We start from the raw sequence: 22535 nt of genomic DNA on the forward strand, positions 1-22535 counted from the left end.
CAGAGATTTTGTAAAAGAACATGGAAGGAACTTAATTATCCATTTCCTGGTAATTTTCTACATCCGTTGTTCCATATTGATTTGCTTTAAAAACCCCCTTTAGGTTGTTTACTGATGTCCTCCCAGCCTGTGGTTCTTCCCTATTTAATACATCGTCACCAAAGAACACAAATGCTGGGTGACAGTTACTTTCATCGATTCCAACCAATGTGATACTTGGGTTTTGGAAGCAGAGAGTGGCAGTCTGAAACAACTTTTTCTATTGCATCTGGCACATGGTCACGTGAAGGAATGCACACAACGTATAATCAAATGGCGGTGGTCCTGAGAGGAAGGCGGTGACTTCACAAGATCTCACAGCAAGACCCAGTTTCACATCTCTCTGCAAGAGCAGGGACCCACAGCTCAGATAAAACAAGATGGCTACACTCTTTGTTCCCAATATGTCCTAGAAACTGCTGTTCTCAGTAAATAGCATCTTAATAAATCAAATAAACTATCAGTAAAACAAAATATGTACAAATTTAAAAAGAAATATTTGGGACATCCCACATTAAAGAATGTGTTAACTTCAATGTATTCATTTGAAGCCTGTGTATCCACAGCCACGTACAGTACGTGCACATGGCGATTTTTCTACTTTGGCAATAAGTGAGTGAGAAGAAAGGAGGGGTTAGCTAGACATTGAGAATAAGATGGCTGCTCAGATGGGCCTCCGTCAGGACCGTAGGCTAAGAACCGTTTGATGGGGATGCATGGAGCCAAAACGCAAATGCCTGGAGTGAATTTTGGGAGCGTGTTCAATGGTGTAAGATGCTTGGATGTGTGTAACTTGGAATGAACCATACACAGAAAACACAAGGTTGTCTTTTCCCAAAGGGAGGCAGTCTCCTATTAGATTGGGAAGCCTCCCAGGGAATGATGCGCCCCACAGAGATCCCATGTTGTTGCTGTATAAGGTGGTCTTCTCCCAAAGGGAGGACACAAAGGATTTACTATTTCTTATTCTCGACCCAGGAACATAGCCTAACAAATAGAAAGAGAAAGCCTAGCAGCTACTTATTCCTTAGTGGGATATGCTCCTTTATATCCCAATATAAAGAAATCTCAAAGACACAACATATAAGTCTCTTTATTGAAAGACGACTTGATGAATGGTTAATGGAGGAGTAAAAGCACAAGAGTTACATTTAAGAACTTTCAAAACACAGAAAGTTTGAAAACAATAAGAGGAAAGATGTTTGAGGAATGAGATTCAGACCAGCTCTGTGGCTTTTGTTCCTCTTGTTCTGTCCATAATTTTTGGTGGCAGTGGTTGGCAGTAGGCATAGAGCTGGCATCAGCCTCTGTCTGCACACAGAGGGACTTTGCGACGGAACCGTGTTTCCCCACTCAGCTCTTCACTACCAAGGCTTCTACCAGCATGCAGTGGTACTACACTCCCACTTGTGCACTTACGGTTCTGTTTGCCTACAACACTCTTCCTCCAAAGATTTATCCTTTTCCCTCATCTCTTCACATCTCTATGGGGACCCACAGCTCAGATGCAACACGATGGCCATACTTTTCATTCCCAATATGCCCTAGAAATTCCTGTTCTCTGTAATAGTATCTTAATACATCAAATAAGCTATCAGTAAAACAAAATATGTACAAATCTAAAAAGAAATATTTGGGACATCCCAGGTTAAAGAAATGTGTGAACTTCAGTGTATTCATTTGAAGCCTGTGTATCTACAAGGTTATCTTCAGCACAGGCACGTGGTGATTTTTCCGTTTTGGTAATAACTGAGCGAGAAGAAAGGGTGTCTTTGCACCCACGTCCACCTCTCAGAAACCTTCACCAACCATCCTGTTTAAAGCATTAAACAGCCTCAACCTCCTATCACCCTTCCTTGAGTTATTTTTCTCTACAACACTTTTCATCAAACATAGCACGTTACATGTTTATTTTAGTAGTTGTCTGCCTGCTCCCACTGGAATATAAGTTTCACAAAGATAGGAATTTTGTCTCTCTAAAATTTTCTGTAGTCTTCCAGCCCCTGGAATAGCACCAGGTACAGATGAATTCTTAGTACTTCTGTGTTAAATGAAAGAATGACGGCATCTGGGAACAGCCTGTAGAGAGGTAGGTCACCATTCAAGGAAGAAGGGACACAGAGAGGGGACAGACAAGGCAGAAGAAAGAAGGGAAATCCCACCGACAGGAGAGAAAGGGGAAAATAAAGAAGAGAAAGCGAAGAGACACAGAAGACAGCCTGGAGGGAGGGATGTCAGCAGGAGGGAAACAGGGCAGCAGTACCAAATGCTGGTGTGCGGGCCAGACACTGGAGACCGCTGGATTTCAAAACTCAGTGCCTGCCAGGGAACTTCAAGAAACACGTGTCAGTAAATGATGCAGCTGCAAATTGCTACCGAGGTAAAGAAAGATTTAGAAAGTAGAGTTAATGAAAATAATCTAGTTAAGAAAGAAAGAGAGAGGGAGGCAGGCAGTCTGGCCAGCCAGCCTTGGCAGCACAGGCCTGGAGAGCGGGCTTGCTACTTTAGCAGTGTATGCCGGTGTGTGCGTGGGCAGGTGTGTGTGTATGTGTGTGTGTCTGATTCGTGACTGTGGATTGAGAATGTGTGGACAGTTATTTCAAGTACACAAGATCTGCACCATGTTTTCTTTTATAAGCAAATGGGAGAAATTAACACTGAATTAAAATGTAGTGTGTATTTTAGTTTCTCTGTATTTCAATTCCAGGAAATAAATTATCACAATTTTCACAACTTCAATTCATTTAGAGCCTTTTTAGATAAAAATTTTGTAATCGCTCAGAACTGCACTTCCAAGTCAAAAGAATTAATCTAAATATGTGTTGCTGACTCAAATAGAGAAGAGTAGGAACAAAGTAAACTCCTAAAAATTTTTCTTAAGGCATTTAAAAAAACGAAAACAAATGAAAAGCCCTATAGGACCCAAAGACGCAGGCAAAATGAATTCTCTGAAGACAAAAATGCATTTTGTTCTAATATTCTCTTAATAGATTTTTTTAAAAACGTGATAAGAAGATTGAAAGAAACCTGGGTAACTCGAGATAGATTATGCAAATGCTCATTTCATTTTCCTACTTCTGAGTGAGGCCTGGGCACAGTTTTAAAGCTGCAAGCCCCCAGCACTCGCTATCTCTGCTGCCCAGCTGGCGCGCACAACCAAAGGATTATGCATAAGATGCACGTGGTTCGCGGAGCCAAGACATTTATGCGGAGCTCAAAGGAATCTGGGATACTGTGGTTCTCGGGGGCTTAGAATGAAGATTTTAAAAATACATTTCCACGATTTTCACCAGCTTATCTCACCCAAGAGGTTAAATATTAGAGAGAGAGGGAGAGAGAGAGAGAGAGAGAGAGGGAAGAAGGAAGGGGGTGGTTCACTGCTTCTGCAGCCAGGAATGGAAATAACTTTGATTCTTAGGTTATATTTGATCATCACCAAGTCCTTTCCTCATCTCCTCTCTTTCTGAAAATGTGAGATTCGTATCAGTGAATATTCCATACCAAATTTTACTATAACCATTCCTTTTTCCAGGGTAGTCCCCCTAACATAGAAAAATATACCTTGGCATCACTCAGGCTCAGAGGAAGGAAATGAACATACTATGCTATATTTTCATTGTCTCCACTTCTATATCTATAAATTAAATGACATAACTTGCTAGGAAAAAAAAATGCCACGCTAGTCTGAGGATTTTGGCCGGGGGTCTCATGACTTTTTTTTTTTCACAACATCTCATTCAACAACCACTCCATAGCTTGAGGATATGCTCCCTCAAAATAAACGCACCTGTCATCAGTGTTCCCGGATCAGAGACAGGCAGCTCATCAAGGTTCATCAGGAATGGCTGAGAAGTCAGGGATCCAAGCGGAATCAAGCCCAGCTTTGTCGTCTCAGCACTATCTCTGTCTGTGGTGAGTTACAGTTCCCTGTATAGACCAAAGACAGGACCCCAAAGAGAAGTAACCCAGAAAATCTACCTTTGCTAGAATGTGAAAATATGAAAAACATAAAGGTTGGGTATTTTTCAAAAATAGAAGGAGGCCCTTCTCATTCATATATATATATAATATATTATATATAATATATCTATTATATATTATATATAATATATATATATGAAATATATATAAATTTTTTTCTTTTTCTGTTTTGGAGACAGAGTCTCACTCTGTCAGCCAGGCTGGAGTGCAATAGCATGATGTTGGCTCACTGCAACCTTTGTCTCCCAGGTTCAAGCAATTCTCCTGTCTCAGCCTCTCAAGTAGCTGGGACTACAGGTGCGCACCACCACGCCTGGCTAATTTTTGTATTTTTACAAAAAACCCCGTAGAGATGGGGTTTCACCATATTGGTCAGGCAGGTCTCGAACTCCTGACCTCAGGTGATCCACCCACCTCGACCTCCCAAAGTGCTGGGATTACAGGCATGAGCCACCACGCCCGGCCCCCATTTTATATTGATAGAATTCTCATTTTAGATCCTATTAAAATGATATCAGCATGGTAGGCAAAAGTAGCTATAGTTCTATGAGAACATCATAGAACTTAGTCTTTCTTAGGTGAATCTCAGAGATAAAATAACATACTGGAAGAAGAAATAAACCACAGCTCTATTTGTCTTAATCTTTGATTTGTAATAAACAGAAACAATCAAGGGAGATTCTTTTTTCTGTATTTGCCCTGCTGTGTACGTCAGGTGTTGACTACCCATGTGTAATCCTAAACTTTCAAACGGAATTTCCCTGGTAACGAGATGGTAACATAACTGCTAACAGACCCCTGCATATCAGTGAACCATGCGTAACTTTAACAAATGCAATGCAAAGGGTGGTGGCCTGCATGGATTATTTCTATCAAAAATGAATTTATGCATTCACCATTAGAAGCAGATGCAAGACTATAGCTTAAAAGCAAATTAGAATTCGAGCTGGAGTTGCAAACATTCCGGTTTAACATTTGGATAGCAAAGGAACTCAGAGTTTATAAAATTTAAATATAAGATAGACAGTCACAATTCTGTGCAAGCAGTCAGGGTTAATTCAGATCGTTTCCTCGACTCTTGCATTCCCTGATTTCAAGCACGGCGAGGCTGGGGCTGTAATTACGGAATGGGTAGTACTCACTGTTCACCAGTTGTGTGTAAGCTTTAAACTAATAACTCAGCAATTACGAGAAAAATGAGCGGTAATTACACCCATTTTACTCGCGGCTAGACAGATGGGACATTTTCTCCTCGTTATTGGCAAACTGTCACCACATTTATTTCATTTTTACTGTTTACTATTTGTTGTGCTTTGATTAAGAGTAATTATAGGCTAGGAAAATATGAAAAACATGAATGTTGGGTATTTTTAAAAATAGAAGGAGGCCCTTCTCCCTGTTTTATATTGACAGAATTCTCATTTTAGATCCTATTAAAATGATATCAACATTCTCAAGATATTTCCAGGCAGGCTTCAGTTCTGTGACAGCTTTTCAGCAGGGGATTCCCATGTTTGCTCATTATTTGGGTCGTCATAGACCCATAAATATCCTGCTTTTTTTTTTTTTTTTTACAGCAGCCTCTGTGTCCCTCACACTCGTCCATTTTGGTCCATTTTGTGTCTGATGATAAAGCACAGGAGAAATCCACCCGTCGCTGGGATCCACAGGGGAGTAATGCCAAAACACGGCACCGCTACTGTCTTCGCAGCTTTTAGGACGAGGAGCCTATTTCTCTCCCATCACTGTAAAATAATTTTATGTATGTTGTCCAGTAGAACAATGATGTTGAGAGTTTCTACAATTTGCCTTGGAAGCTTTTTAGTATGTGACATTAGTTTTAAGATCATGTGATACTTAATTTTAGTTACTGACAAAGTATGAGCAGTATTGATAACACCAGTGGGAAAAATAGATTTGAATTTATTTTGTGCGCTCATGTTTGTAGAAAGTACTATTAATATTTAATTGACGTGGGCTAGAAATTTGAACGATTTTGAAAGAAATGTGAATAACAAATCAGTACATATAGAATGATCATACAATGAGCACAAGTTTTAGTTAATATTTAAAATGGTATCTATTTTAGAGTGAGCCCCCATGTGTAAAATAATGTACAATTTGTATGGTTCTTCGTGATGCTTTGTGTATGTGTATGTGTGTGCATGTGTGTGTGTGTGTGTCATGATTAGCTAGGCTGTGGTTCCAAATTCTAAACCCTTAAAGTTACAGCCCCAGGAGAAATAAAAGCCATCACAATTCACAACTGGCCTGCATTGAAGCATCATTTTGCAAACAAAAATGCTTTTTCCCTTCATAAAAGTCATACTTGAAAATATCTGAGAAGTTATTTTTGGCATCAGTTTTTCTTAATGGGAGGAGAAAAAAACCCATGCCTTGTTCTACACGGGCTCCATATTGATTCATGGAAGTGCCATGTGTTAAGCACCGGCTTGCTAATAGTGCTGCCTGTGTGGTGATCTGCTGAGCTAGCGCCATGCACAGAATTGATTAGTTCCCTTAATGAGCTTTAGATTGTGCTTCTACCAGAATAAGGACGCAAAGCAGGGGAAAGTGTGCATCTGGAGAAAACCCACCTCAAAGCAGCTGCAGAGAGGAAAATCAAGAGAAGTGGCAGAAAACTATGGGAAGGTGGGACTTGAGGGGAGACCTGGAGACAAGGCCACCTTTTCTTTTTCAGAAGATGCTGCAGCTTGCTCCATCCCTGACTTTCTCCCCAGCGGAGGGAGAACAGGGCAGGGTGATGTGCAAACCTCAGTCCCCAGCAATGACCATGTGCAGCATGGAAAACTGGGGTCCCCTCTTGTCTCTGCCCTTACCATGTGGGTAATCCTAACACCCCTCCCTGATCCGCAGCTTCCTGTAAACGAGGGGAAGAGACGGAGGATGCAGCCATCTGTGTCTTCATTTGTGTGCAACTGCATTATGAAATTTTAACTAAAAATGTTCCAGAGAAAGCAAACAGTGTAAAGCTATTAAGGAAGGCAGTTTAGCTAATGGATAACCGATGACTGATGTGTGTATAAGTGAGAGATGGGGATGGAGATTCTGGGATGCTGGTGGAGGCTCTGGGAGCGCAGGTAAACAGGCCCAAGAGATGTGGAGAGCAGAGGTTGCCACAGACACATGCCATCTGCATAGGGCTCAATCTGCCGTTAGTAATTTGGATAAGTATCCAAAGTTTACAGAGAAAGGAAGAAGGCAGAAAAGGAACTACAGAATCAAACAGCTCCCCTTTCGTCTCTGCCAGACTCACACCCCCCACACACAAAAACACCACACGCACACACACACCAGGGGAGAATGAGATGTCAGATAAGCCTCAGAACTTCTACGGTGTTTTACACAGTACGTGAAAGCAATTTAGGAAATCATTCCTACTTTCGGAAAGAAATATAAACAGACAACATTATCTAGTCTATTGTGTTCATGTTGAAAGAGAACAACTGCCTAAGAGCCCTACTGTTTGTGTAAAAAGAAACTGTCTTCATGTAAAATAACCAAACCTAGTAATACATAGGAGAATGATGCTGCATGGAATTTTACATATGTAACTCAGCGTTTATTTTGCCTCTTGCCTTTAGTAAATATGCAAGGGTTTTTCTAACGAGATAAACAGAGCGCATGGCAGTGTGGATAAGATGCACAGAGCAAGCTGCTCTAGAATGTTGGGGGCCCCATGGGTGTGGTCTGGGTGGTGGATGTTTAAATCTACCTCACGGCAGCAGCTACATGAGTGTTATACAAGGAAACGGGGAGAGAGAAAACAGACATGAGCTGGTTTCCACTAATTGTAGGAAAAGGTATCTTGATTAAGTATTCAGAATGCTTTCTCTTTCTCTAGAAGCTCAAAAGAAGCCTTTTGTTTCTTGTAGCAATGCCCATTTGCCAGATCACATTTAAGTCAAGCAGACGGTTATTTGAGTGAAAACAAACCAATTTGCTTTTGCTGGTTCCAGTTCTTTCTTTTGGTCACAGGCTTTCAAAAGAAGCTTTCTTTTCTCCTTCTCTTAAATATGTAACACAAGAGATTCAACATGATTGAAAATATCTAGAAGAGAAGTTCTAGAATATCCTAATCTTAAGGCTTGGATTTTCAGATAAGAATTTATTTGACTCCTATTTGGTGGATTTATTTACTCTGACATGGAGAGCCTTACTACACACTGATAAAAGCCAAGTTAATATGTATTTCAAAGTTTACACTCATCATGCCTGTAATCCCAGCACTACTGGGAGGCCGAGGCGGGTGGATCACGAGGTCAGGAGTTCGAGACCACCCTGGCCAACATGGTGAAACCCCGTCTCTACTAAAAATACAAAAATTAGCTGGACATGGTGGCCAGTGCCTGTAATCCCAGCTACTCGGTAGACCGAGGCAGGAGAATTGTTCGAACCCGGGAGGCAAAGGTTCCAGTGAGCTGAGATTGCGCCATTGCACTCTGCCTGGGTGACAGAGTGAGACTCTGTCTCAAAAAAAAAAAAAATAAAAAGATTATATTCATGTATTCCTGTTGTGGACTGCGATGGGAAAATCAAGGCTCAGAGAGGGTAAATATTTGTCCAGGGTGATACATCTTGTACTGGCACAGCTGGGCCCTGGCTGTTGGACTCCACAGCCCTGAAGGAACACAGAGATGAAGACTTCAATACTGGTGTTCCTCATGATGCAGGCTTCCCTGGTGAAGAGGGGCAGGTGCTAGTCTAAAGAATGAAGAAACACTGGAGGCGGAGAGCACAGCAGTGTGACATGGCTGGAACAGAGGCACGATACGTATGTATCCAGCACAAGCAAGAGGGAGCAGCTGATCTAGGTCATAGTTAAAAGCACCCATTAGGAGTACTGAGAAATTACACCGGAAAGAGCCATGGTTTAGAACTAGAATCACCTGGAGAGCTTCCAAAAAGAGAAATCTTTCTGCCCCCAGTTACAGGAGTTTTTGGTTCCAGAGGTGAGGAATGAAGTCCAGGGATCTGCCTCTTCACAAGCTCTCCTGTAATTCTATTTTCATTTTTTTAAAAATGATTTTATTTTTGAGACAAGGTCTTGCTCTTTCATCCAGGCTTGAGTGCAGTGGTGTGATTTCAACTCACTGCAACCTTCACCTCCCAGGCTCAAGCCATCCTCCCACCCTAGCCACCCAAGTAGCTAGGACCACAGGTGCTTGCCACCATGCCCAGCTAATTTTTATGTTTTTTTTTTAGTAGAGTTGGGGTTCTGCCATGTTGACCAGGCTGGTCTTGAACTCCTAAGTTCAAGCAATTGGCTCACCTTGGCCTCTCAAAGATTACAGCCTCCTGTGATTCTGATGTGTGATGAGAATGAGAATCACCAGGGCAGAGGGCCTCCCAGGAGACCCAGTGGTGGGATCTGTATTTGCTTTGATAAGAGCCTAGAGCCTGGACTCGGGGCTCTGGGATACATAGGCTGGGGCTGCTGTGTGTTTCAGGCTCCTGGCACCTGCTGCAGTCTCTGGAGTGAAATAAAACTGCTTTCTATTAGAGGGATGAGTGGTGGGGTGGGTAGATGAAGAAACACTAGAGATTAATATGATAAAATTCCAGAGTGCAGCTCAGATATGTAGGAATAAGATCTGCCTGATGGCTACTGCCTGTAAATACACAATGTTTTTCCTACTGTCTTGAACTGAGTAAGACAGATTGATATCTCATCTCTAAGTCACATTTGGGTGGCCTTCAGTAAGGGGCCTGACTTCTCCTTGTTTTATTTTCTCTAGCTTGGAGAAACAACATATTTTACAAGTGAGCAACCTGTTTGAGAACAGAAATTTTGCAAACATCAGAGGGTCATGGTGAAATTATTGTAGAAAACTTTGGTTTAAATTCAGTTTCGCGAGCTGCTCAGGAGGACTTCAGAGCCTTAACTGCACTGAGAAGCTCTCAGGGGAGAAACTACCTCCACAGGTCACCCACCAATTTCAGAGTGGACTGCAAAGCTCTGGCTTGAGATGGCAGAGTTTCAACTAATTTGGGATGCCAGCCAAGAGTGGACTCTTTTGCTTTGCTGTTGGCTGAATGGTGTCTCACCAACAAAATTCATATATTGAAGCCCTCAGTCCCAGTAGAATCAGATTTGTAGACAGAGTCTTCAAGTTAGAATGAGGCTGTTAAAGTGAGCCCTAATCCAATGACTGGTGTCCTTATAAGAAGGTTGGCCACACAGAGAGATACCAGGGATGTGTGCACAGAGGAAACACCATGTGAGCACACAATGAGTATGCAGCTACCTGCAAGCCAAGGAGAGGCCAAACTTGCCAACACTTAGTCTTGGACTTCCAGCCTCCAGAATGTGTGAAAATACATTTGTTGTTTTTGTTACCCAGTCTGTGGATTTTGTTACAGCAGCCTGAACAGACTAATCCATGCTTCATTCCATCCACATTTGTTCAATTGAGACCAGCAGGCTCACCATGCATAAAAACCATGGTGGATCTTGTTAAACTCCCAACTTCCCAAGCCCCAGCCCAGACATTCTAATTCAGTTGGTCCAAGACTGGGATTCAGAATGTGGGTGACTTCAGAACTCCGCCTAGAGAAACAGATTTCACAGCTTGGCAGAGTGAGCAAAGCCAGCACACAGCAGGTGCTTAATAAATGCTTTCTGAATGGATGGGTTAATGGATGAACACACTCTTTCAAATAAAAGAGTACAAAGCCAAACTCAGATAACTTTATGACATTTCTCACTTCAGCAAGCAGTGTTTGGTGAGTCAAGTGGTTTATCTGTAGTTGGGACCCTCATCAGAATGAGTGAAAATAGAAAATGGATAGCTAACCAATGGTGAGGCAGGAGAATAGGGTTTAGGGTAACCAAGGGTTAAGGCATAAGCAAGAAAACAGCAGGTTCGGCCAGTTCTAGGAAAGATTAGCACATAGGCCATGCCCTCACTCCTGTGATGGCAAAACAGTAGTTTCCACCTCAGCCTCTGGTCCACGGTGGGCCAAGTCTTCACTTCAGCCTCTGATTGGTGGTGGGCCAATCTTTCATAGGGTGTGACTAACTGGAGGCCTCGAAAGGGCACCTAGGGGTGTTACCAAATTCTTTTAGCTTAATAGAAACCCTAAAGAACATTGCATTCGGGGCTCTTGAGCTGCTTGCTTGAGCCTGCTCCCACTCTGTAGAGTGTACTTTCACTTCAGTAAAGCTGGACTTTTGTTACTTCTTTCATTGCTTCATTCCTTGTTGCATTTTTTGTGGATTTTGTTTAGTTCTTTGCTCAATGCACCAAGAACCTGGACAACTCACAGTCAAAACGTTCCATCCCTAAAATCTGAGGAGATATATAGTCGTTCTTCTTTTTAAAACAGTTTCAAAATACAACTGCCAAATTTTAAAAATTGTTTTCAAGTTACTAAAGCCAAGCACTCATACCCTTCTACCAAATTTTGCAAGTAAAGATTCAAGAAAAAAACACTTCATTTTATTCCAGCTTCAGGTTTTGGCCACAGAAGCATACCCATACCGGGGGCTGCCAATCTAGGACACTTTCCTAGCACAGCCTAGAAAGAGCACGATGGGCTCTTTTGAGAATAATTAACGTACTCTCTCCTTGCATCCTTTCTCCCTAATATTTCCTTTCCCTTCCTTCTGTGGTGGTTGTTTGATGTCCTGAAAGCCGCAGCAATGAAAGAAAATGTTCTTGAGCATAGAAATAACAATCAGCCCTGTTTCTTACAGTTTTGATGATTGAGTATGCTACACAGGCATCCGAAACCACAGAGATGCAATAACTGAATGTAAAGTCTCCGATAAAGAGCAGTGTAAATCATGAACCAAGAGTAAAAATGTTTTATTAGAGATGATGATACATAAAGATGAAATTCAGCTAGACTGTAGAAGGCTGTTAATTGAATTAGGGTAAAATAGTGAAAATTGGAACTGATCCATATTTGTGGAATCATGTAATGCTTTAATTCAGTTTTTTTTTTAGTAGGCATCCACTATTTAGTAAAGACTTATAACTATCAGTAGTATGAGAAGAATAGGTAGGAAGATTCCTAAATCTCATAGCAATCAGGCAGGCATAGACGGTGCCCTTCTTCATGTTTTATGTTAGAAACACACAATCCAATTCTCTATCTGAGGTAAATACTCCTGTAATTCACAAAACACAGTGATGTGTTTTGATGATATTAGGTCATGGGTCTAAAAAATCAAGTGGTTATTATACAATTATTTTACCATATTCACTTCTAAATTCATTTCAATTTAGAAAAATGGAAAAATTGAGCAAAAAGTATTTTGTTGTGTCCAGGGAATATTCCAAAACAATAAACTGTCCTGGGACATCAAAAATATTTCCTCTATAAAATATAACGGGTGCAGAGTGAAAAACAACACAAGTATTAGAACCTTAGAGCCTTCAGCCTATAAAATTAACTGCATTAAATGAAAAGATACTGTTCTTGAAGGCGGCGGAGGGGATAAAGTACCACCATGAAGTTTGAGCCGATGAATGGAGCAGGCCATGAAACTAGGATTGAAAAGAAAGACACAGGGTGGAACATAAGGCCTAGAACTTAATCCTGAAAATCACTGAAAGAAGTGGCTCCTGACTGCAATCCTAGCACGTTGGGAGGCCAAGGCAGGTGGATTATGAGATCAAGAGATCGAGACCATCCTGGCCAACATGGTGAAACCCTGTCTTTACTAAAAATACAAAAATTAGCTGGGTGTGGTGGCGTGCACCTGTAGTCTCAGCTACTTGGGAGGCTGAGGCAGGAGGCTGAGGCAGGAGGCTTGACCCCAGGAGGTGGAGGTTGCAGTGAGATGAGAGCTCGCCATTGCATTCCAGCCTGGGCAACAGACTGAGAGACTCTGTCTAAAAAAAAAAAAAAAAAAAAAAGTGGCTGTTCACCTGATACTATGAGCACTGATTTCTTGTTAGCAAAGAGAACTCACATGGCATTGACTGATCTGGAGTCCATCGTGTTGCCCACCAAACTTCCTACAAACTTAGTTTCTGTTCTCTAGACATATCCTAGCTTTTCTTCCTTGGATGAAATATTTAGAGATGACAGAAATAATGACTTCCAACATGAAGCATGTAAAAGCGAAGAGTGGCTGGCAGAAAGGATTGCAGGAGAAAATGGAACACAAAATTAACATATTAAGTAGAAAGCTGGTGTGCAGTTGAATTTCAGTGAGGCTGACTGGCCTTGCTCAGCTGCCAGGGAACACTCTCGACTCTTCTTTCCAATCTCTTCCAGGCCCTCCAGGGGCCCTGGACCATCTCTTGGGTCCCATCACAGCTGAGAGCCTCCATGCCCTGCATGCATGAATGCATCCACTTGCACACACAGCTCTGGACCAGTCTCCAAGGGTTTCTGCCAATATTCTCTTCTAAAGTTTCACTTTGCTCTCTGCCATCACTCTATACTTTCTTGCCAAGAATTTATAACATCATAAAGACACAAAGTTGTTCAAATTTTGCTCTGGGATTTTGAAGGAGGAAAAATTCAAGCCACAAATATGCATGGGGCTATGCAAATTTATCATTGTGAGAACAAGTTTTTCAGTCCTATTATCATCACTTTATTGGTGGCTGAATTGAAGGAGTTGTTAAAGTTCAGAAGACTGGCATTCACCACGCGCTGTTATTAGGATGTCTACACTAATCATAGCTTACAAAGGCCAATCGATTTGCTCCGAAATTATAACAGCAACAATCTTTGCCTTAGTTCCTGTGTGGGTGAGCACTGTTTGTATATTTATATCCTTATTTCTGGAACATCAAAAACTCTTCTGTAATATATTTTTCCATCAGATATAGTTGAGAAAATAATTATAAATAGACCATTAAATGTTATGAAACAATAAAAAATCTGATTAAACATCAATCCCAGACTAAGAATATAATGTAAGATTTGATGAATTATGGCTAATTCTATGCCAGTTTTTATGGTTATTAAATAAGTTTAATGGACCACTCAGAAATTCCATTACATAAATCATAGTCCAAAGTCAGGTTCTCTTGTCTAAAATAGCAAAATTTCTAGTGATAGGACAAAAATTTAATAGTGCTAGCATAGTTGTAAGACAAAATCTTTGGTGTAGTTAGGATAAAAACTATATATTATTTGAGAAATTATGTCCATTCAAAATATTCCTTCTGGAACTACATACCTTCAAACCTCATCAGATAATAGTAGCTAATAGCTATTTTTCATTTCATAATGCAGAAACCCTAGGACCTTTCAACATTAATACAAATGTGGCTGCTTTATATAATGCCTCACATCTGCATGAAAAATAAGACACCCAACAGCATCCAGCTGACTCTAAATGTCCAGATGCTGGGAATGATTCACCCATGTGTCTTCCACATTTAATGTGCCAAACAGTGACGCTGAGTGGGCAATGATGTGCTGCCTAGGGGGAGGGAGAGATACTGACATTTGTTAGGGAAATAAAATGAATTAACTTGGTGCATGCAACAGCACATGCACCGAGTGACAAGAAAACAAACAGAGAAAGAAAGCAGTTGTACTTCACATACTTGCAACATTTTGAAAAAGTAAAATAAAAGACTCAGTAACTGAAAAGATTCAATAACTGCTGTGCTGCACATATATCTGGGGTGATACTAAAATAATTCAACAACCTGCACAAATACATAAATTAGTAATTAAAAACTTTCCTCTAATTTCATACATATCCCATACACACACACACACACACACACACACACACACACACACACACAGCTCAGCAAGTTTCTGAAGCTATAGCATTAATTGTTTACCCAACTGTCCTGACACTTCTGATTTTAGGAATTGCTAGGGTGATCGCTCGTTTGGGCAGATGTCCCAAGCTGACGTCCCTGGCTGAGCTGTTGATAGTGGCAGGAGACAGACAAATCCCTAGGCAGACAGTGGTGGGTCCCCAGTGAAACCCAACCTTCAAGCAGAAGACAGTTTAAAGCCTAGCTATAAGTCCTGGGTACATCCACAGACTGGATTGAGAACCTGTCTTTCCATTTTGGTGCACTTTTCTCTGATTGATCCCCACCCTTCATCTATTTTACATATACCTACCCTTTCCTAATTAATTTTCTACACTGTTGTGCCTTTGAGTGGTGTCTTCATTTTAACCTTTTTTGCACACTCATAAACCAATCAGCACACAGTCTCCATTTTAATTTTCTACACTGTCGTGCCTTTGAGTGGTGTCTTCATTTTAACCTTTTTTGCACACTCATAAACCAATCAGCACACAGTCTCCATTTTGAGTCCATAAAAAGCTCCAGACCTAGCCACACTGGGAGATAAACAACCCGACTGAGGGGTTGGGGGACCACCCGCTTTATCCCCTCTCCACTGATAGCTGTTCCATCACTCAATACAATTCTTCTCTGCCCACCCTCACCCTTGGAATTGTCAGTGTATCCTCATTCTTCTTGGACACGGTACAGGAGCTCGGGAACTGCCAAACATGGGTACAAGCTATAGGACAGCAAGCTCAGCAGTTGGGGGTGCCTCCAATGGCAGGCCCGGGGCTGAGCAAGGCCCAGGCAGGGGGATATCGCCAGCCATGGAGGTCTCTGGTTGGCAAAGTGGCTGAGAAAAATTCTGCATCACTGTGATTTAGCCTCACACACTTTATTGACCTCCCATTAAGCTAATAGTCATCAGGCCAGCGCACTACATCTGGTTACAAAAGAAGGTGTCTGGGATGGGCATCACCCAGAAGCCAGCACTTTTCAGCGAGCTTGAACTTAAAAGACCATTGTCTTGGTCCCAACCCCAATTCCTCAAGGTTAGCCTCAGCCCCCACCCTGTTGGGTTGTCCCTGCCACCTCTGGCCCACTCCAGAGCAGCAGGAGGCATTGCACACATCCCACCTGGAACCTCCACCTCTGTCCACCTCCAAGACAGCCCCACTCCCAAGACCACACCACCACCACAGCCTCTACGGGCCAACGTCGTTAGATAATGCGTGGTCTCAAGTAGACTATTTCTGATTACCAACTACTACAGAAGAATTTAAAATATATATATTTTAGCAATAGATTATGCCACATTGTTTTATGCTGGCTGGATACCTATTCTGGATACGCCTCTTTATGTGCTCTGACAAAGAAATCCCAATGCAATGCCCTGGCAATGAGAACAGTGACACACAAACAATAATATGCAGGGGTGGAAAAAAAACATGCCAAGGTAGTTCACATTAGGGGAGGTCTCAGAAGCGCTTTGAGAGGTGAGTGTGCCACAGTGAGGTCACAAAATAGAGATGTTGTGCAGGAAAGGTTCAGTTGAGCCCAGCTATGCCAGCAAGCCCAGGGCACTGCAGGCCAGGTAGTTGTCTCTCTGGATTGGATGGCACCAGCTCCTCTTTTCACTATATTTTGTCTCACCTATTCTGTCAGCAGTGCCTTCTGCAAGGAAACTTGGAGAGAGAGAGACAGAGTAGAGTTTGCTCCAGGTACAGACCTGGAGATTGCAGAAGGCTGGTGGCCTTGAGTCTCACTTCCAGGGTGCTCCACACTCTCTGTGAGATGAGCAGCACAGAGGAGGTCATAAGGCTGTGACCGACAACAAAGCTTATTGCAGGGGAGAAGGAGCAGGGGAGAAGTGAGCAATCACATGCAATTTTACCAGGTGCTATAAAATCACTGACGGGGACTTTTTTTTTTTTTTTTTTTAATTGAACTGCTTCCCAAGGTCAAATGCCCAAAACAAAAACCTCTTCATCTGGAGAAGGCTTTATTTCATCCAAGCATCTCTAAGCATTTATTCCCTGTCACATTTTGCATGATGTAGAGGCAACATTTCCACTTATCATTAACTAAGTGGTTAGATAAGATAGTTATCAATTTCACAAGGGTGGAGGTATTTAGGCAATTTTCATCAATGACATCGTGATGGGTTAATTTTATGTGTCAACTTGACTGGGTTAAGAGATGCCCAGATAACTGGTTAAACATTATTTCTGGGTGTGTCTGTGAAAGTGTTTTCAGAAGAGATTAACATTTGAATCAGTGAATTGAGTAAAGAAGATTGTCTTCAACCACGTGGGCTGGCGTCGTCCAGTTCTTTCAGAGCCCGGATAGAACAGAAAGGCAGAAGGAGGAGGAGTTTTTCCACTCTCTTTTCTTGAGCTGGGACATCTGTCTTCATTAATAAAGAAGTGGGGAGGCAGGGTGCGGTGGCTCACGCCTGTAATCCCAGCACTTTGGGAGGCCAAGGCGGGCGGATCATGAGGTCAGGAGTTCAAGACCAGCCTGGCCAATATTATGAAACCCCATCTCTACTAAAATACAAAAAATTAGCCAGGCGTGGTGGTGTGCGCCTTTAGTCCCAGCTACTCAGGAGGCTGAGGCAGAAGAATTGGTTGAACCTGGGAGGCGGAGGTTGCAGAGAGCTGAGATCGCACCACTGCACTCAAGCCTGGGCGACAGAGCAAGACTCCATCACAAAGAAAGAAAGAAGTGGGGAAAGGTGGAGGCTGGAGAGTGGGTCAGGCAGGAGCTTGGTTTAGGAGTTTTCCCAGTTCTAGGGGAGGGTTGCTAAAGGTTGTCCAGCTGTCCAGTTCAAAATCTGGAGTGTAACCCATGATCCAAGGTAAAGTTGAGGTCTGGCCTGAAACATTATGGCTAGGATTCTGGGGCAGCTTTATGGGTACACAGCTGAAGATTTGCAGCTCAGGTCATTGCCTCATGAGCTCCAAGCACACAGACCAACTCCAGGCCCTGTCTCCTGGGGCGGAGAAGCATCTAACACATGGACGGCCTTGGCTAGATTTGGGTTTTGAATCACAATGTTTAAGACCTCAAGGCTTGAGGGTCTTCAGGCAAATTACTGAGCACAATTACGAAGGCAGCCACTAATAGCAGCAGAAGTGTATTCAATATTTATATTTCTTATGAGCCATCTACATGGTTCAAAAGTTAGCACATTCTTCCTTAGGCTCCTGCAGGCTTTGACATACCTTTATGAACTGCTCCAAGGATTGGGAAGTCTTCGTTCTCATTTGCAAACTGTATATATTCTGAATACCTGCTCATATCCCATCTCGATTATCTCATCAATAATTTCCATCCCTCTGATTTACACCTGTAAAAGCAACTCACTTGCTTTTCCCAACCTAAAGAGTGCTGTGGAGTCCCTGGAGTAGAGCTACTGCAATTTCGTCACTCTCTGACCTGTTGGAAACTCACTTTCACCGCAGCTTAACAAGGCTGCAGAGTCTTATATCTTACATGCATATTATAGCCAACGCTGTTGACTGGTTGCTCAAGAAATATCTTGGTTTTGTGCTGATGGATACATACTCAGTTTTAGGGAATACATTACGTTTGCTTTAAGTCAGATACACCAAAATCAGTTTCTTCTGCCGGAATTAGTCTAAGTGGGACCCAACTTCAATGAGATAAAGACATTTTTAAAAATCTGTTGGTGACTTCTGGGAAAGGATTTCCTCCTTAATAAGGGACAGGCACAAAAGAGGTCAGCCCCCCACCTTTTTTTCTGCTGGCCCCACCTGCTGACCTCAGCACTGTTCTCTAGGGCCACACTTCCCCCATTTAGTTGGTGGCATTCTTTTCTCAGGGGAAAAGGTAAAAGATTATAAAGGAGTGAGAAAGTCAAGTTACTTTTAGCTGGTGAGAACACATGGACACATGGAGGGGAACAACACACACTGGGGCCTGTTGAAGGGTGGGGGTGGAGGGAAGGAGAGGATCAGGAAGAATAGCTGATGGATGTGGGGCTTAATACCTGGGTCATGGAATGATCTGTGCAGCAAACCACCGTGGTACATGTTTACCTATGTAACAAACCTGCACATCCTGCACATGTGCCCCTGAAGTTAAAATTAAAGTTGGAAATTTGAAAACAACAACAACAACAACAACAACAAACAACCTTTAGCTATAAGAATCCTGCTTTGAGCTTCAAAAGCCTAATCTCAGTGTCATGTCATTTAGTTGATGACATGAACAACAGATGCCAAAAGCTATGTGATCAGCCAGAACCAATTGTTTCCACCCAGACTGAATAACGAGCCCATGGCTAACAGCAGAGAAGCCCTGAGTCAAGGACCTATCCACAGGAGGCACATCCAATGGGAGGAGACACAGTGGAAACCACACATGGCTTTGGGCTTAGCTGAGAGCCCAGGGAATCTAGGCCTGTGTGCAGTAAAGGGTTAATCCCACAGGCTTAGGGGGTCCAAATCCCACACATTCTAAAGAAAGAACTTGCCCTTGACTGACTCCTAGGAGGTAACCTCTAAGCTGTTGCAATTTCCAGCCTGATAAAGTGTCATTACAGACCTGAGGCTTGGGGCCAGGCAAGATTGTTTAGGCCAACAATTAGATTATGACGAGTGTCTGTTTTTATTCTTCTGGGACCCTGGGCCACGCTGTGTCAGTTCAACCTCTGGAGGAGGGGTTGGAGACTCAAGTGTTAAGGTAAGTCATCTGAGCACTCTATGTGACTAACCCCTAATGAAAACCCTGGACACCAAGGCTTGTATGAGCTCCCTGGTTGACGATACTCCGTATGTGTTGTCACAGCTTCTTACTGGAAGAGTTAAGCCCTGTCCCTATAGGTCTCCGGGAAAGACAACTGGAAGCCTGTGCCTGGTCTTTCCTGGACTCCTTCCTATGCACTTTTTCCTTTGCTGATTTTAATCTGTATCCTTTCACTGTTTCATAAACTATAACCTTAACAACAATAGCTTTTCAGAGTTCTGTGAGTCTCTCCAGCAAATCATCAACCCAAGGGGTGGTCTCAGGAAACCCCAACAAAGTCCAACATTTCCACATGGGTTCCTGTTAATGACACGGTCTTGGAGCAGTAGAAAAAAGATGGCTGCTTTGATGTGCCCAGGTGGATGGTCCTACAACAGCCTAAGAGAGTTCCTCCACCTCTGGAGAGGGTGGTCCACAGCCAGGCATTTTCAGGGTGTTTCACAAGGCCATAGATGTTGTTGAAAGAGCCTTTTGTGGAGAGGCTTTATATTAATAGTTAAGGACACAAGAGGTCAGAGGCAATCTGACTCAATGATGGAAACTTGGTAGATGCAGATGCCGGCCGTGAATTGGTATCAGTGATGGAAAGAAGGCCACACCCTCTCTACTTGGTCTGCTGAGATCCTTTAGCCCCAGGTTAGACTCCTAAACACAGAGGAAAGCACCCAGACACAGAGTGGAGAAGACCCCGCGTTGACTGTGATCATCATGAATTAAATGAAATTAAGATTCTACCACCTGGCATCATGCAGTATATGTTACAAATTAAATTGAACTATACAAAAATAAAACTTCAATTCTAACCATGCCGTCTTTGTGGATTAAAACTCATACCTGGCCGGGCGCAGTGGCTCACGCCTGTAATCCCAGCACTTTGGGAGGCCAAGGCAGGCAGATCATGAGGTCAGGAGTTCAAGACCAGCCTGGGCAACATGGTGAAACCCCATCTCTACTAAAACTATAAAAATTAGCCAGGCATTGTGGTGGGCACCTGTAATCCCAGCTACTCGGGAGGCTGAGGGAGGAGAATTGCTTGAACCCGGGAGGCGGAGGTTGCAGTGAACCGAGACCACACCATTGCACTCCAGCCTGGGTGACAGATTGAGATTCCATCTCAAAAAAAAAAAAAAAAAGAAAAAAGAAAAAAAGAAAAACCTCACACCCATTACATACATGAAAAACTGTTAGCTTTTTAACCCAATCACCAATACAATATTACTGTTTGGTAAAAATATTTTTGTTTTCCTTTACAAATCATATTGGCTATCAGGGAAATGGACCCAAATATGCAGATGGAAGTTGTTTATCAAAAGCAGAGAAATGGAGTTCTAGGTTGAGGCCTAGAAGCATGCTCTCTGCTTTCTGGTGCTGGTACAAAATCAATAGCAGCACTTTCTCAGCACCTCTTTGATGTCAGCACATGGCACATGTGAAGCAAGAGGCTGTTCGATTTTGATTGTTCACTGCACTAAATTTTTACAGCTGCGGTAACAAATCACTGCAAACCTGGTGGCACAAAATAACACAAATTTGTTACCTCATGCTTTAGAGATCAAAATCCTAAATGGATCTCACTGGACTAAAATCAAGGTGTTGGCAGGACTGTGCTCCTTCTGAAGGCTCGAGGAGAAAGTGTCTTTTGTGTTTTCCAGCTCTTAGAGGCCATCCCTGTTTCTTGGTTCATGGCTGCTTCCTCCATCCTGAAAGTCAGCAGTGCCTGGCGGAGTTTTCCTCACATCTCATCATGCTGAACTTGACTCTCCTGACTCTGACTTTCACTTATAATGACCCTTGAACAACACCGGGCCCATCCAGGTGATTCATGGTAATCACATTTCCAGATTCTTAATCACATCTGCAAAATCCTTTTTGCCATGTAAGGTGAAATATTCACCTTCCAGAAATTAGGACACGCACATCTTTAGGGGCCATTACTCTGCCTGCCACACTTACTAAGTACCAGATTTTCCACCAGGGGTTAAGGATACCCCCTCAGCTGTGGAGATACTCTCAGTCTAGACAGGGAGATATTTCTGGAAATGCGTATTTGTACTAGGTAATCACTAGCTAGCTTAGGGAGATTCCGAAGCAGCCAGAGAAGGAGAGAGAAAATGGAGCCTGCTTTCTTGCAGTGCACAGTCCACAGCGTGCCACACTCATGCACCCATCTTGACAGCAACTAGACATATTAGGATTCTGACTTTCTTCTCTACCCTGCTTACGGAACCTAAAATATCATGCTTGTCTTAGTCCACATGTGCTGCTATAACAAAACACAAGAGACCAGGTCATTTAGAAGTAACATAAAATTATTTCTCTCAGTTCTAAGGGCTGGGAAGTCCAACATCAAGGCACAGACAGATTTGGTGTCTAGGGAAGGCTTCCTCTCTGCTTCTAAAATGTCACCCTATAGCTGCACCTTTACATGGGAGAAGGGCAAAAGGCGCTATTGTGCTCCCTTCAATCTGTCTCTCTTTTTTTTTTTTTTTTTTTTTTTTGAGACAGGGTCTCACTCTGTCACCCAGGCTGGAGCACAGTGGCACAATCATGGCTCATTACAGCCTCGACCTCCTGGGATCAAGCCATCCTACCACCTCAGCCTCCCAAACGGCTAGGACTACAGGTGTGCACCACCATGTCTGGCTAATTTTTTTCTTTTTTTTAATTTTTGTAGAGACAGGATTTCGCCATGCTGCCAATACTGGTCATGAACTCCTGGGTGCAAGTGATCCTCCTGCTTTGACTTTCCAAAGTGCTATGATTACAGGCATGAGCCACTATTCAACCTCTTTTTTAAGACCACTAATCCACCTGGCACGGTAGGTCATGCCTATAATCCTAGCACTTTGGGAGGCCAAGGTGAGGGGATCGCTTGAGTCCAGGAGTTCCAGGCCAGCGTGGCAGCATAGCAAGATCCCATCTCCACGAAAAATACAAAAATTAGCCAGGTGTGGTGGTGCACACCTGCAGTCACAGCTACCTGGGAGGCTGAGG

At 42.8% G+C, this 22535-nt stretch overlaps 1 protein-coding gene and 1 long non-coding RNA gene across 4 annotated transcripts in view; one reads left to right on the forward strand and one right to left on the reverse strand.

Moving 5' to 3' along the window:
- Positions 1–22535, reverse strand: part of DSCAM (DS cell adhesion molecule) — an 827811-nt gene that overhangs the window by 615771 nt on the left and 189505 nt on the right. The gene's annotated exons all lie outside the window — the stretch shown is intronic.
- Positions 1807–6542, forward strand: LOC117977336 (uncharacterized). Its single transcript, XR_004668463.3, has 3 exons — positions 1807–2419; positions 3795–3951; positions 5598–6542. It is a non-coding gene; the product is annotated as an uncharacterized LOC117977336 (long non-coding RNA).

Source organism: Pan paniscus, chromosome 22 (assembly GCF_029289425.2).
Source record: "Pan paniscus chromosome 22, NHGRI_mPanPan1-v2.0_pri, whole genome shotgun sequence".
NCBI classification, from domain to species: domain Eukaryota; kingdom Metazoa; phylum Chordata; class Mammalia; order Primates; family Hominidae; genus Pan; species Pan paniscus.